The sequence below is a fragment of the Saccopteryx bilineata genome, chromosome 1, assembly GCF_036850765.1.
Source record: "Saccopteryx bilineata isolate mSacBil1 chromosome 1, mSacBil1_pri_phased_curated, whole genome shotgun sequence".
NCBI lineage: Eukaryota > Metazoa > Chordata > Mammalia > Chiroptera > Emballonuridae > Saccopteryx > Saccopteryx bilineata.
Genome location: NC_089490.1, coordinates 232,018,979 through 232,036,672, shown reverse-complemented (window position 1 = coordinate 232,036,672; position 17,694 = coordinate 232,018,979).

The following is a 17,694-nucleotide window of genomic DNA, read 5'->3' as shown; positions in this document are numbered from 1 at the left end:
TACTGACATGACTGATAGTAAATGTTTGTGCAGGAGAATGAAGACAAGATGTAACAGTTGTATGTCAGGATTTCTTAGCTATTTTTAATTTGAATCAAAATCAGGATCTTGGCCCTGGCCGGTTGGCTCAGCGGTAGAGCGTCGGCCTGGCGTGCGGGGGACCCGGGTTCGATTCCTGGCCAGGGCACATAGGAGAAGCGCCCATTTGCTTCTCCACCCCCCCTCCTTCCTCTCTGTCTCTCTCTTCCCTCCTGCAGCCAAGGCTCCATTGGAGCAAAGATGGCCCGGGGGCTGGGGATGGCTCCTTGGCCTCTGCCCTCAGGCGCTAGAGTGGCTCTGGTCGCAACAAAGCGACACCCCGGAGGGGCAGAGCATCGCCCCCTGGTGGGCAGAGCATTGCCCCTGGTGGGCGTGCCGGGTGGATCCCGGTCGGGCGCATGCGGGAGTCTGTCTGACTGTCTCTCCCTGTTTCCAGCTTCAGAAAAATACAAAAAAAAAAAAAAAAATCAGGATCTTGGGCATTGTTTTAGGTCATCTTTGAAAACAAACCTTGGCCCTAGCCTGTTGGCTCAGTGGTAAAGTGTCAGCCCAGTATGTGGAAGTCCCAGGTTCAATTCCTGGTCAGGGCACACAGGAAAAACGCCCATCTGCTTCTCCAACCCTCCCCACTCTCACTTCTCTCTCTTTTTCTCTTCCCCTCCCACAGCCATGGCTCGATTAGAACAAGTTGGCTCCAAGTGCTGAGGATGGTTCCATGGCCTTCACTTCAGCTTGGTTGCTGAGCAATGGAGCAATGGCCCAGATAGACAGAACATCCCTCCTAGTGGGCTTGCTGGGTGGATCCCAGTCAGGGTGCATACAGGAGTCTGTCTCTGCTTCCCCTCTTCTCACTGAAAAAAGAAAGAAAGAAAGAAAGAAAGAAAGAAAGAAAGAAAGAAAGAAAGAAAGAAAGAGAGAAACCTTAATGTGTAAGATGGATTAGAAAGTTTTTGTGGGAAGCTAGTCATTAGCAAGGGGATAGTACAAAAGAAAAGTTGTTCCTGTTAAAAAGCAAGATCACATTTTAAATCAAATTAAACCACAAAATTATAGATCTTTTTTATTATTTTTAATATGTACTATGTATGTATATGTGTATATGTATATATGAGAATAGCATATACATCTTTCTCATGTTTCAGTTATCTAAATTGTCCAGCAATTGATACAAATGAAAAAATTTAACTCTATTTCCAAACATTTTAGTATTCATTGTTATAAAAATAAAACATGCAGATGATCTTTTCCTCATTTTTTTTCCTTTAGAAGCTTAGCTGACAGTTAAATGAGAGACTATCTACATACACACAAAAAAACTAGAGGATAATTAATTAAAACTAAACTATCCATATTGATTTAATAATCTATTTCAGATTATGTAGATTCAGAGAAATAACATCAATAGAGATTAAAAATTAATCTGATGACTATAAATGTATATATATACAAGGTGGGGCAAAGTTATTTATAGGTATGAGTATGTGAAAGTTTATTCTTATATCATTATCTATTAATTATTGTAGTATTTTTCTGTACAAACAACTGTAAACTGGTATGTACATGTGTCTTTAACTTATGTAATGTAATTTTTCAACTCAATCGTTTAATAATGGCATGGCAGAAAAATTATGGAAGCCCTTTTGCATTCAACAACAGTTCCTAATCATAGCAAAAATACTAAAAACATTGCAAATCCACTCCTGACCTCTCGCTGGAGTGCAGGTTTACATGTCGGAAGTCTCTTACCTTTCCTGTGTCTGTCTCAACTGGAAGACCGGGCCAGAATCCTTCCTTCTCCATAGACAAATTTTATAAAATGTCCAAATTAAAAATGATCAGTTAGTACAAAATAACATCAATTGTCACAGTCCTTTGAAGACGAGTGAAGAAGAAACACAACATATGCTGTTACAAATAAAAGGTAAAAATCGAAAGAGAGTCATCATTGATCGCTGTGCAATCCCATCAGACCAGGTAAGAGTTAAAATATGAGAACTCCCCAAAGCTTAGATGACTTTGGAAATACAGATGAAAAACAAAGAGACGGAAAGTATAATTAACTCCATTACTGCTCAGTCAAATGAAAACAGCCATGACATCCTTTCTTATTTATGACCCCAGCAAATGGCTCAATTCCAGTCCTGAATATTGCTATAGGACAGGACCGGTTCCACAGCAGGTGAAACAGACACAAGCCGCTGAAATTTATGTCACTGGATCGTGTTATAAATATAAGATTTATGTAGAAGTCCCATAAAAATAAGTAGCTTTTCTATCTTCTTATAACAATTCTTGCTCTCTGGCAAACAAAAGTCTCTACATAGGAAGCTGGAATCTTCTTAAATGCAATTAGAATAACGAGAAGCCTTTTTTTGTGTAAATATACATTTTGTCTTGGGTATTGTAATTTACCAATAGCAATAAAAAAATCCTTGAATAATTTGCCATCTATTAACATTTAGAACATATTTTCATTTCTGAGTTGTCCTTAGTAATCGGAGAACTCCTCAGTGTGGTATGTAGTCACCATTGCACAGAATGGCAAAAGGAATATTTGGGGTCACCTATAGCATTTACTTCCTGAGAGGGAACCCTTTCCAATTTCTTTCCACCTCTGTCCTCATCTTTCTCTCAAATCTTGTCTTCTTAATCACTTTGGAATTTCTAGTGCCTAGAACAGTACCCAGCATGTAGTATTTACTCAATAAATTATTTACCCATAAAAAATGTCACGGTGCACATATATCCTACCCCTCCAGTTCAAATGGCAGGGACTCCCTTGTCTTTCTTTGTAGCTTATCATCAATTCCCAGGACACATACCTTATTTACAGTTTGTGCTCATTAAATATTAGTTGATTGACTGATTTTTCAAGTCAAAAACTATTTATTTAAAAATAGTTTTGCAGTGACATAAAATATTTTCTTCACTGCTGGTGAGAGTATAAACTGGTACAACTATTTGAATGGCAATTTACTTTTTATAGTTTTGGTCAAGAGTGTTCATAGCAACAAGCAGAGTTTGTAAGAACAAAAAGAACAGAACAGGATAAATTGTGTTACATATTTCCATAAGGCAACATTATAGAATAGTGAAAAGGCATCAACCATCCTTACACAGGTCATCACAAATGATTCTCCCAAATAAAAAATTAAAGAAAACAAAACCAAGTGGCACATCATTTCTATATAAACTCTGAAGCCATGAACTCAATAATACCTACTGCATTATACACTACACATTGTATTTATTGATTTTAAATGTATGATAATGAATGCTCTTGTTTCTCTTCAGATCACATAAATCTTTCGCCTTTTAAATGTATGACAATGAAAAGCACTATATTCAACACAGCAGTTGCCCTGGGGTAATGAGAGAATTGCAGTCCTGCAGACAAATATAACAACATAGAACACAGGCCCTGGCCGGTTGGCTCAGCGGTAGAGCATCTGCCTGATGTGTGGAAGTCCCGGGTTTGATTTCCAGTCAGGACACACAGGAGAAGCGCCCATCTGCTTCTCCACCCCTCCCCTTCTCCTTCCTCTCTATCTCCCTCTTCCCCTCTCGCAGCCAAAGCTCCATTGGAGCAAAGTTGGCCCGGGAGCTGAGGATGGCTCCATGGCCTCCACTTCAGGCGCTAGAATGGCTCTGGCCTCAACAGAGCAGTGCCCCAGATGGGCAGAGCATCGCCCCCTGGTGGGCCTTGCCAGGTAAATCCCAGTTGGGCACATGTGGGAGTCTGTCTGATTGCCTCCTTGCTTCTAACTTCAGAAAAATACGAAAAAAACCCCACAAAACATAGAATACATCATAATATCCAGTACTGAGTATAAAATAAAATAAATAGTAAAACCTAACATTTATTGAGCATTTAGTACATGCCATGTACTGTGTTAAATGTTTAAAGTGGGGCATCTCATTTAATCTTCTCAATAAAACTTATTATGCCTCATTCTAGATGAGAAACCAAGACGTTGGGAGGTAATGTGACCCATCCAAATCACACAGAGCATGAGCGCAGGATCTGAGATTTGCACTTAGGCAATCTAACTTCCAAAGCCCACCTTCTGAAATCATTCTCCTGTTCTTTCCCCTCCACTGGAACATGTTGTTGCAGGGAATATCAATTAATAAAATTTTTATGTGGCATCTTGACAACATGCATCTAAACTTTTAGTGTGTACATTTTCTGACTCAGAAATACCATTTCTATGTGTTCGTGCTGAGATCATAATAAACACACTTCGAGGGATATGTCAAAGGAAGTTTGTCTCAGCAAGGCATAGGAAAGCCAAGAAACAAATCAATAATCATCAATAGAGGATTGATTCCAAAAATTATGATATTCATGCAATATAATCCTCTCTATCCTTATTTATATGGAAGATTTGCATTAATACTGAAAGGTGAGTGCCTAAACAACATGCATTATGTGATCTTGTTTCTGTAAAAAATAACAATGTCTAAACATAGACATAGAAAGCAGTTTGGAAGGCTGTCCCTTGCAATGCCACTAGAGATCACCCCTAACTGCTGGCTGTCAGTAGTGTCTCCACTGTTGACCTGCCATCATAATTCTCTTTTCTCGGTCTTCATAAAAATAGAATACACATTCCTTTGTTTGTGCTCTTGTTTACTATTTGTGTCTTTTACCAATTTTATGTAACGACGGGCAGGGACCACAGCTGTATTATTCACCACTAGTGACCTGGCCCCCTTGGTACAGACTCTGTGCTCCAGAAATACTTCTGTAAAAACTAGTGTTCAACATATTTATTTCCAGATGATTCTCACCTTCTACTTTATGCCTTCGTCCATTGATTCAACTTTTACAAGGAGACAGACAGGTGTGTGTTTTTTTCCATAAGAAGCAGTAAAGCTATCTTCATTTTGGTAAAAACCAGCCAGTTGACCCATGAGTGAGGCAATGCAGAGCGGGTGCTGATGAAGGTCACCCCCACCTGCCAGGTCTGCATCCATGAGACGAACCTGATGCCTCTCTTCAGGTTTGGGCACTGCTCCATGAAACCTCACCCACATGTTCTCTTCTTCCCTTCCTTCTCTCTCCCTCCACCTCTCTCTCTCTCTCTCTCTCTTTAAAATTTTGAAGCATAGCTCTGTTACTTTCACTGAGGAATGTACCGTATTCCCTCATGTAAAGGGGCACCCTTTTCCAAAAAAATTGGGGTCTAAAAATTGGGTGCATCTTATACAGTGGCTGTGGCATTTCAAATGCCATAGATGGAACCGAGGAAGAGGCAATATATGAAGGCAGTGATTCATCATTAGACACAGATGAGGACAAGCTGATGGATGGGAGTTTTGACAGTGATGAGGAGTTGTATGAATTTTATGATGAATAAGACTTGAGTTCAATAACTTTAGGTAATACACTTTTTTTCAAATTTTCGGCCCCAAATTTAAGGTGCGTTTTATACATGAGGAAATACGGTATTCCATTATTTGCAGAGCCAAGAACTGGGCTGCCTGCCCCAGTGGAGCTAGAGAACTGTCTGTCCAGTTCCTGGCTCTGGCTAGACCAGGAAGAACCCAAGAACAGCAACTATAGAGACCAGGCTGCTGACAACTTGGTTTATTGGGTTTTCTTGCTTATATTTGCATTTGAAATGCCATCAGGGGGTGAGAGCCATAACTCAAAGGGCTACAAAGCCTGCTTTTCCTCTCATTCTTTGCAGAGGGAGCAGGCTGACTTAGCCCAGCCTCCCACTGTCAAAAGACTAGCCATTCCATAAATACATGTTGCAAAAAGGAATGAAGAAGTGAGCATGTAAAACAATTTTTTCCCATCTATCTTGCTATGGCAGTAAAAGCCATAAAAACCACAACTGAAAAATGTAAGGTTTGATAAATACTGAGTCTAGGGAAGAAAAAATATATATATATTTATAAATTAATTTGTTTTCAACATAAGACCTTGTATGCCAGGTTCCAACACAGTGGATTTTTACAGTGAAGCCATAAAGCCTAAAATGGGTGTTATGAATGTGGACAATATAATTTATAATACTTGCATCACTTTCAATTATGCAGGTGCTCAAAGCCCAACAAATTGAATAATGAACAGGGGTAATGAATTGAACCCTGAGAAGACGATCACAGAAAACACTGGGTCATCACCACCGAGAAATTCATGGGCAGAAATCACCCTGAAAGCAACAAACTTGTTTGAAGGGCACATTTTCTCTTGCAAGCAGTAACATTCATGAACAGCAATGCCAAGTAGGAATTGCTTTTAAGAAATACCCATTCAAGGCATAAAGCAGCTAAAGTAGTGTATTTCAGATGACCAAACAGAGAATTAGAATTATAAATTGGCCTGTTACATTCGTGGAGAGGGCAGGTTCTCTATTTTATTATTTTTAACAGCATGGAGAGGGGAGAGAAATGCAGTCATATAAATTATTAAGCTCTGTCACTTTAGACTTCAGCTTGGAGAGCATGTTGATATTTCACAGATCCTAAAGCACAGAGTTCTTAACGGTATTTCATACAACACTGCAGATCAGAAATTTAAATAATGAAATGATTTTTGAGCTTGCTGTTGAGCCCTGGGTTACAGGATGCCGGGTCTTGTGATTGCTAGTGAAGGTTCTGATGGGATGGTGCCCACTAAGCCTCGCACCCACATCTCTGCCTCCAGCGATACCGCTGACCAGCGGGACGTGCAGTTCGCAAAAATCCTGCAAAGACACCAGTTGAATACGATTAGCTAAAGTCAATAAAAATGAACCACTCCCCTCACCCCAACTGCAATCATCATCACACACACTACTTGGTTTGCACACCCATCCAACTCCTCCATAAAGTGTATTTATCAAGGAAACTTCAAAATCATCTGCCTCCTAGAATATTGCAAGCCAGGAGGCAGTACTATGTAATGATTAGTGTATTGTCCATGAGGTCAGAATAAATGGTTTTCAATCCCAGCTTTACTTTTTGTCTGGATGGGTCTTAGGCTGACAACTTAATCTTGTAAAGTTGAGTTTCTTTATCTGGATAATGAGGTCAATAGCAGTACTGACCTCTTAAGATTATTGGGAGTATTAGATGAGATAATATATGTAAAACATTTAGTCCAGTAAATTATAAGATATTTAAGTGTAGGAACCTCTTTTGTATTTTTAGTCACTTATAACATGCGGAATACAGTCACTGTAGGTTCCCATTAAATACTGCTGAGCCCTGGCTGGGTAGCTCAGTTCATTAGAGCATTGTCCTTACATGCAAAGGTTGCAGGTTCGATCCCGGTCAGGGCACATATAGGAACAGATTGATGTTTCTGCCTCACTCTCTCTCTATCGCTCTCCCCCCTTCCTCTCTCTCTAAAATAAATCAATAATTATTTTTAATTAAAAAAAATACTGCTGACTGAATGAGTTCTAAGGGAAAGCATTTCAAACCATTATAGCTGATGAACTCTGAACTCTAAGAAACCTCAAAAACAATTTTTTTATTTTTTGTTTATGGGTGACCTGAAACAGCCAAGGACAATAATTCACAACATGACCTTGGATAAGTCAATTAACCTCCCTGGACCCGAGTTCCGTCACCTGTGCAGTGAGGGGTTGGCCAGGATGACAGCTGAGGATCCCTCCAGGTGCCCCACTCTGCGATCCTGTGTGACTTCCTCACCACGGTTTCCCTGTGCAGTGTTAGGTTCTACACATTGCCCCTTCTAATAGCCATTCAATCTTACTTCTACAAGCCAGGTCCCGCTGGTGTTGGAGGGCGCTGCCTGTTTCTGGTTCACCGTGGAGAAGTCAGTGGTGGGGAACAGATGAGGATCGATGCCCTGTTATGGCCACAGCTGGGAAGCAATTTCAACCTTTGTGTGTGGGGGCTGGAGTGCGGGGTGTATTTTCCGCCTGGGCTGAGCACATTAATGACCACTGGTAGTACAAACTTTGTGCTTGGGACACTTCTGCCAGGATGTCATTCTCCTCCAGTGAGTATTGGATCTGAAAAAAAATTTTTTTAATATATATTTATGTATGTATCTGTTGATGCGCTAGCATCTGAATCTTCCTGATCAGTAAAGTACAAAAACAGGGCCTGTGGAATCAAAGAGAAGTTGAAAATCTTTGCCTCCACCCCTTGCTCTTGACTAAAACGGAGATGTATGTCCATCATCTGGAGTCTGTGCTTCCCCCTAGGGACCCTCAGAGTGCGTAGAGATGTCAACAGAACTACAACAAAATTCCCAGAATGCCTGTACCAGCAGAGAAGCAAAAAGAAAGCAAGCTGGTTTAGGTAAGAGCAGTGTGAAGATTCTCCCCAAATAAATCTTACTAGGTAAGGAGACAGCAAAAGAAACAGCCAGAGGTTAAGAAGACAAGAGCACCCTTAGAACAATTGCAAAATAAAATGCAACACACTTTTACAGCGGACAGCTAAGTTTGAAGGTTTTAAGAACAACAGGTTTCAGAGACACTGTAGGGCTGCAAAAACAAAAGTTGCCTCGTTGGTCGATAAAGCCGTGACTCATTGGAAACCCTAGGGAAAGATGAGCAAACACAGAAAATTACCTGAAATGACAATTCTTTTCCTCACCACCAGAAAGCCCTTTACCATGTTTTTCCTGGCTGTCCCCAAGTTTCCCTGTTCATATATAATTAAAGAAACAGGGCAGCAGGAATAAGTATGACCGTCTTCTCATAACAGATCATTTTCTTCCATCTCATTTTCTCAACTATTTTAGTTCTTTTTCTCTGAAACCTCTTAAGTTCTATAGGTTGCACAGTGACATCCCTCAAGGAACTACCCCTCCCAACATGCAGCCCCATGCTTAGTCTCCCACTATGTTGCCTACAGATTTAGCCATGACTTGCTCTAACCAATGGGACATCAGCAAACATCAAGACAGGGCAGTGGAGTAGGGTAAGCGTGGGCTTTGGAGTCAGCAAGACCCAGCTTTGAGTCAGAGAACTGCAACGTGTTGGCCGAGACAATGGGAAAAAAATGATTTAATTCCTGTGGTCCTCATTTTGAAAGGCAGGTTATAGTAGCAGAATGAGACCCAGGTTTGAATCCTTGCTCTTTTATTTACCAGCAACAGGAAATTGTACAAGTTACTTAATGTCTCTGAATTCAGGTTCCTTGTCAATCAAGTGGGTATAATAGTATTTACCCTAAACATTTTAATATGATACAATCAACACCTCACAAGTAGCAGGCCCTCAAGTAAGCACAGTATTTGTTGAAAGATTAAGTCAGAGTAGGTCTTGTTATGTTTCTTAAACAGAACAAAATGTTCACAAATAAATATATCAACTAAATGTTGACAGCTGTGTCAATTAAAATTGCAACTACAGTATTTATTATACTTGTGTATTGTAGCTTAATTCAACATATCTTTCATAAATGATATATCTTCACTGGATAAGAATGAGAACATGTCAAAAAAACACAAAAATAACATTTCCCCATTTCCTACCAACTTAAATTAATAATTTTGAATAATTGGGTGCCTAGATAACTCAGATATTTTTCTGAAACTCTGGGACCATCCTGTAAATATTGTTTTGTAATTTCCCCTGTTTTTCTCTTAAGAATGCATTGCAAACATCTTTATGTGACTATAAATATATTCCCGACTGCTCTATTAATGAATGCACTGTAATTTATTTCACCAGCCCCAATGTTCACATTAAAAAGTAGCTGCAATTTTCTTTCTTTGGAACTCTGAGCCATATATACAAATCACATCAGTCACCAGACTCTAATAGAAAAGAAGATTTCATATTAAATTTAATAAACATCTCCAATTTATAGCTGTCACACTGCAAACTGAAAATATGGACTTGGTCATTAAATACGCATTTGGCTTGTGTCTTCCCAGTAACCGAGCCCCTGCTGGGAGTGTTTGTTGACTAGGGAAGTGTATTAATATGATTGTGTTGATGAGACGCCTGTTGCTTTGGAAAACAAATCAACCTCGCTTTGTCCCAGAGAGAGGCACTGTGAAGAAATCGAGGTTTTTTCCCCTTCTTATGGACCTGGAGAAAAAAACATGTTTTCCAAAGCTGATTTATGGCTTGCAGATGGGTAAAGCTGGAGTTATTAAGATGAAAGTGAGAGACGTTGTTAGAGAGAAGCAACTTGATTTAAGTCAAGAGAAGATTGGGAAAGGTATCAATACTTCCTGGGCTTCTGGACAACCCATCCCCTGAGAAAGACACCTGTAACCTAGAATCCGCTTGTCACAAGCATCTGTTTTTATAATAAACCTCTTCTTCAAGCCTGACAAAATCCCAAGGGCTCCCTTGACAGCTCTCCAAGGAGAAACCCAGGAAGAAGAGGCCAACACAACTCCACCAAAGGCTCTTGGGAGTGTAAGGAGATAAGCTACAGAGGTTCAACACTAACAATACAGCAGACTCTTGCTGAGGACACACAATGGGTCCAGCGCTGTACCTGCTGCTCTCAACACATCTACCTCATTCAGTTCCCACAGCATCTCTGGGCACTAAGGACTCACACTGCCCCCCACTGCCGGAGGAAGAAACTGACACCCAGAAACTCAGCTGGCCTGAGGTGTCACAGGGTAAGAGGCACCTGTTAGGCTGGCGTCTGCATTGGTGCACAGAACCTCTCCTGTCCAGGCAGTCCAGAGCACAGACCATTCTCCTCCAAGATAAAGCTCCCATTCCACTGCCCCTTGGTTCCTGGATTGACTTGCTGTGTATTCCATTCTTGCCCTTTCCTGGAAACATGGGGGATGTTATTCAAAATGCCTGCATGTGTTGGACCAGACTTGGCTTATTTGTTCTATCATATCGCAGCATTGCTTCAAATTGTTCTCCCAAGGATCTCTTTGCTCCCAAAGAGCACTATCTTTATTTGAAGGAAACATTAACAATAATAATGTGATGGCGAATCTTGTCATAAGTGCATGTATTTATTCATTCATTCATTTAGAAGGTATTTATTACAATATAATTTGGTGATCAAGAGTACAGGCTCCAAGCTGGACTGCTGTATCCAAATATTAACAATACTACCCTAGCCTGACCTGTGGTGGCACAGTGGATAAAGCATCGACCTGGAAATGCTGAGGTCGCCGGTTTGAAACCCTGGGCTTGCCTGGTCAAGGCACATATGGGAGTTGATGCTTCCAGCTCCTCCCCCCTCCTCTCTTTCTCCCTCTCTATCTCTCTCTCTCCCTCTCTCTCTCCTCTCTAAAAATGAATAAATAAAATAAAATAAAATAATTAAAAAAAAACAAAAAAACAATACTACCCTCGAGCTGGGTGGGTTTCTGCAAAGAATACTAAATGTGCCTCAGTATCTATCTCCAGCATTGAAGTAATAAGATAATAATAGTATATCTCACAGAGTTATGAGGATTAAATAGTTAATATACTGTATGTAGGCTGTTTAGAATGTTGTCTGGCACAGAGGAAATGCTCAACATAGGCGAGTTGTTGTCTTAGTTTGGGCTGCTATAAGAAAACACTACAGACTGGATGGCATGGATAAACATCTATTTCTCACAGTTCTGGAGACTGGGAAGTCCAATGTCAATGTGCTGGGTGACAGTGTGTGCCGAGTGTGCTCTTCCTGGTTTACAGGTAACTACCTTCTTGGTGTGTCTTCATGTGATGGAGAAAGGGCACTTTTCTCTTCCTCTGCTTCTCAGCATCACTAAGTCCAGTGTGAGATTTCTACCCTCATGAACTATCTAACCCAAATTATGTTCCATGTGTCCCACCTCCAAATACCATGATACTGGGGATCAGGGTCTCCATACATAACTTTTGGGGATTTACAAATTCATCCCATTAACAACTATAGATATAATTACAATTATTTACAAAGTGCCTTAACTCTGTGCCACATTTGTGCTATAAACTTCAGTTACAGAAATGGAGACAAAGGGATGACTAGCACACACAATTGTTGAAAAAAATGATCCCACATAAAAGAAAAATATGTAGTTATAAGGTACTTTGACTCTAGATGCCTGTTTCAAAATTCTCCCCTTTCAAAAAGAGATAGAACTCTTCTTTAGCTATTTGTGGGAAGGCTATAGGAAATTAGCTGCCTTAGCAGATTATGGCTCAGTCTGCTCAGGTGGTAGAAACTTAGGTGACATTCTCCTAAACCAGTGCATCCATATCTTCCATGGGACTAGTGAGACTTCGAGACTTTCAAAATTGCAATATAGGCCCTGGACGGTTGGCTCAGTGGTAAAGTGTCAGCCTGTCGTGTGGATGTACTGGGTTCAATTCCTGGTCAGGGAACCTGGAGAAGCACCCATCTGCTTCTCCACCCCTCCCCTTCTTGCTTCTCTCGTTCTCTCTCTCTCTCTATTCCCCTCCTGCAGCCATGGCTCAATTGGAGCAAGTTGGCCCCGGGCACTGAGGATGGCTCCATGGCCTCTGCCTCAGGTGCTAAGAAAAGCTCAGTTGCAGAGCATTGCCCCCTAGTGGGCTTGCTGGGTGAATTCCAGTCAGGGCACATGAGGGAGTCTGTTTCTGCCTCCCTTCTTCTCACTGAATTTAAATAAATAAATAAATGAAGTTGCAATATAAAATATGTAACAAACAATGGCATTTATATATGCCAAGCACTTTTCAAGGCATTTTATTTTCCTTTCATTATTTCCCTGTTATAGAATTATCTGATATTTGCACTGAGTCTGCAAGTTCAAACCCGCATCACTGATTGCTTCATGTTCATCAGAGTTGAGGCATTTTAAAAATCACTAATGAATTCTCAGTAAAACCCTATGAGTTAAGTACTATTACTACCCCATTTTAAAGATAGAGAAACAAGTGCAGAGTGGGCTATTTAGAGCCATACAGTGAGCAGCAAAGCCCAATCTGCTATTCTTTGCTCTTAAATGCACATCTTAGTGCATCTGTATAATTGAAGAGACTGCTTAAGTCTCTGCCCATTAAACAGTTATGCATACAGACTGTGATTGATGAGGCTATACAAGATGCTATGATGTCACAGTTAGATTTTTCATTGTTACATTCATAAATGTTCGTTCTATAAATGTTTTGTTCTTATTTTGTTTGGGAGGAAGCGGCAAAGTTATACTCAGACTAAATTCTGTCTTTGGCGGCAGTTTATTTAGCACATGTTTACTGTGGGAATTATAATAATTTCACCAGTCAACAGCATATGTAATAATATCTCTTCATAAGTCAATAAAGAAATAACATACTCCAAAGAAATGGCGGATTGATCCAGGCCAGGGGAGATGAGAGGAATAAAGTCCATAGTTAACAGAAAAAGGTATACCTTTTTATTAGAGGAGCCACTTGGGAGAAATGGGAACCAGCTGAGATCTGCTGTCCAGCTGCCCATGCAAAATATAAAGTCCTTTGTTGCTAGAGCACGTTGCTAGGGAATGATGACGCTGTTCTTGGTAGGCAGCCTGACTTCCTTCATGGGGTCCCTGAGAGGCTTTTGGCCACTGCTTAAAAGACAGTAGCCCTTACTGTGCCAGGTGCTAATGCTTCAAGGGTCTTTGGAGGTGGTGACTCACCTCACCCAAACAGACACTTAAAAATCTTCACGAACATGCAGTATTTAGCCTAACTTTCCCCTTAGCATAGATGCTTTTACACACGTTCATATTGATAAGCCCCCAGTGGGCTCAGCAGCTGACTAACAAGATTTCTTTTGTTATTCGGCAGCTTGTTGCTGATCACAGATCCTAAATACTAAAAATATCCCTGCCACCTACAAAGATTGATCACACAAGCTTTGTTAATGTCCATTTGATACAGTAACAGGTGGCCTCCTCTCTAGTTTTAGTCTTCATTTGATTAACAATTTGTGTGTTATGGGTTTTCCCCTTTTTTCCCTTAATAATCCAAATCCTAAAGAGTGAGATCCACATTTACCTAACCCTGAAATAAAAGCAGTAATCTGTGAATATGGAATGAGCAGGGTACTTCCCTGTCCAATCACTTAAGAGAAAATTTCTGCATCTGCATACAGACATAAGAACACTACCATTAAAATGTGAAACATCGGCCCTGGCCGGTTTGCTCAGTGGTAGAGCGTCGGCCTGGCGTGCAAGGGGTCCCGGGTTCGATTCCCGGCCAGGGCACACAGGAGAAGCGCCCATCTGCTTCTCCACTCCTCCCCCTCTTCTTCCTCTCTGTCTCTCTCCTCCCCTCCCGCAGCGAGGCTCCATTGGAGCAGGGATGGCCCAGGCGCTGGGGATGGCTCCTTGGCCTCTGCCCCAAGCGCTGGAGTGGCTCTGGTCGGGACAGAGCGAGGCCCGGGAGGGGCGGAGCATCGCCCCCTGGTGGGCAGAGCGTCGCCCCCTGGTGGGCGTGCCGGGTGGATCCCGGTTGGGCGCATGCAGGAGTCTGTCTGAAGTCTCTCCCCATTTCCAGCTTCGGAAAAAAACAGGAAAAAAATAAAATAAAATAAAATAAATTCAAAGCATCCTTGCATTATTCATGGCATTAAATATTATTCTGAGTCCTTTTATTTTTCTAAGCTACAAGAGTTAGAGGCAGGCTCACTGACAACCTCATCAAAAGGGAAAGAATTGACAGTTTCTCTTCCAGTGAAACATACAAGTATTATAATGACCTGGTAATGCTCTTTACTCAATAGTAATGAAAACAGATGTCAAAAAAAAAAAAAAAAAAAAGAATGATAAAAAAATGTTCATGGCTTTATTAATAATAGTAAACCGCTGGAAATAAGATAAACCTCCATCAGTAGGATAAACAACTGTGATGTGTGCACATACTAGGGTGCTGCACAATGACAAGGAACAAAGTGCTGACATGCACAGAAACTTGAGTAAACCTCAAAAATAATGTGGTCAGCAAAAGCGTGATCAACAAAAATAGGTGTAATTACATCTACGGGATGTTCTGAAATAAGCACAATTCAGTTATGGAGACAAGCGTCAAAATAGCTGGGCGGCTATTTTAAAAGAGGGAATTTTAGGAATGATGGAATTGTTCCATCACTTGAAAAAGGTGGTAGATATGAGTATACACTTGCGTCAAGTCTCATTGAAACTGAGCGCTTAAAACTTGTGCCTATCTACAAAGAAAAATAAACTCAAAATTGAATTAAAACTTTATAAGAGGAAAAATAAAGCCATCACATTCATTCAGACTAAACTTACTCCATGTTCTTGTGTGATAGCTTTCAGTCCCTTCAACCTGTTTTGCAGATATTTTAACCCCACCCCCCTCTTCCTCCCAACTCATATGAAAGACAACAGTGAATGATCGCTTGATGGCCATTTCCACCCAACAGCTAATATTAACCAAAAATATGGATGGGGTTTTGCAGTCCACTCACACTTTTCCATCATTTCTACAGTAGTTTCATTATTTATTTATTTATTGTTGCAGGTAGTCAATGGCGACAAATGACTTTTCAAAGGGTAAACAATGAGGATGTAAGATTCAGCCCATTAAAACAGATCTCAGAGTCTCTTTACTGATCTTGAATTTGATCATTCCCTGGGAATTCTGAATCAGTGGGTTTTTCCTGGTTACTTTCCAATGACATTTAACAGTTAGACTTAAAAATACATAAGAAAGCATTATAAGTTTCATCCACAACGATTATGGCCGTCATTTGAATAAAACACAGATTTTGCAAGCTGTAAAGCACATCATTACAACATGGCCTGAGTGAGGCTTGGCTCACAAACTACAGAACTCTAACCAAGTCATTAAATCTATCTAAAAGGGTCTCATTTGAGAAGCAATAAAATTTTTAATCATTTTATTATTAAAAGAGTGTTTAATATGTCGCTAATTAAATGCCAAAGGCAGGTTATCTGAGTTTAACCTTCAAAAAGAAAATGATGTATCAAAAGTCTGCCTCTGGCATCTTGGGATAGAAATGTCATCCTCATAATCATTGCGTGACAACTAGCTGGTGGCCTTTTCTCAAGCTATGGTTAAATTACCTGATTAAATTAATAGCCATTTAGATGTTTTAGGAACTGCACAGACCTCCACTAAATGAAAATTAGGTCCATTACATTTTCTGAGTGGGCTAGATAGAGCCTAAAATAAAACACGTATGCCATGGCCCACATTACTTAGATTAAGCAATTAAAAGCTCTTTCTAAAAAGCGACAAATTCCCCGTAATGTACAGACAACTGGATTTACACTGATGACCAGAGGTGAGGGTTTTTTTCTTCTTTTTTAGTGCTTATTTTTCCCTACTCAGGGACAAATGTTCTGTGTTTGTATTTTAAAATAAAAGAGTGCAACTTGAAAATATCGTCTAGCTATGTAGCTAGATAGTACCATTTGTGAATAAATTTCTCTAAGGAAACAAACAGTGATAATATGTAAGTAGGGCACTAAACTAAAAAGAGTACAAAGTCATCGTAATTGGGACTTCACCAAAACACCATTGAAACATTCTAGGAAACAGCTTTGAAACCATTTGGTCTTAACTACAGTATTTGAAAACACTACTAAAAGAACTCATGCATGGTTTTTTTTACTGTTAATTCTTTTATATGAAATTCAATCATTAAATAATTAAATATATCAAGAAATGCAAACAGTATATTCTTAATTCTTCCTTTCCTATTCCTCCAGTTGCAAATGAATATATTGAACATAAGTTTGAAGAACTGAAAGTTTGGTCACTGCTATACCCCAAGTACCTAGAATAGCATCTAACACACAGTAGGTATTCAATAAATTGGATTGAAGGCAAGCCTGAAATTTTTTTCTTAGTTTTTACTAATATCATTTATTTAAGAGTCATATTAAAATATCAAAATTTTTTATTTTGACAGCATGTTAAAAAATTAAATATTTGGCAATAAATTTTTCGGCCAGTACCATTTCCAAAGCAACTAGGTAATAAACGAACTACCTCAGTGTGAGGGGATTCCTTTGTTTATAAATAAGCTTAACTTTATTTCTTTTCCTACTTATCAAGGATGCAGTATCCTAGTCATGGACTTGAAGGGGTTCAAATAAATATACATTCTTGATGATCATCTCAGCATCCTTCCAATGGTTACAAAACTTAGGTCTACTATAAGATCTAGTGGTCTTTGCAAGTGGCATGTTCATAACCTTCCTAACTTGAAACAGGAAGAACCAAGGCAGCCATTGATTATTACAACATACGAACAAATCACCTGTTTGAGAGTCAACAATGCTTCTGTCATAGGTTGGTAGAAGGCGTGTCAGTCTTTATTCACTGATCAACATTAATGGGGGGCCAGCAGGGTATCTGCATTGCAGTGCACTCTTTGCAGAAATACAGAAATAGTCAAAAAGCCATTGTCTTAACTCTAGTGCAAATAACGAACATTGGGCGTGAAAGAGTCATCATAAAAGAATGCACACAAGCAATATTAGAAAATGCCTATGAAGCTCAGTAGCCACCGTGAGGTAGGAGTTAGGAACTGCCTTGTGGACGGCTGAGGCAGGTTGGGAAAAGAGTTATGAAAGGGAAGCTGTTCAAACTTGTCCTGTGAGGGAATTATTTCTGCGATTTTTCTCCTAGGGGCATTTCCCTTCTGATTTCTTGAGCAAAGCCAGCTGCCACCGGTCTGGGAATAGCGCTCCGGGGCCTTTTCCACCCACTGGTTATGCAGAGCCCGTTTTCTACCTGTTAGAATTGAGTGCCTCTTCCATGAGGCCTGACAGGCACAGCG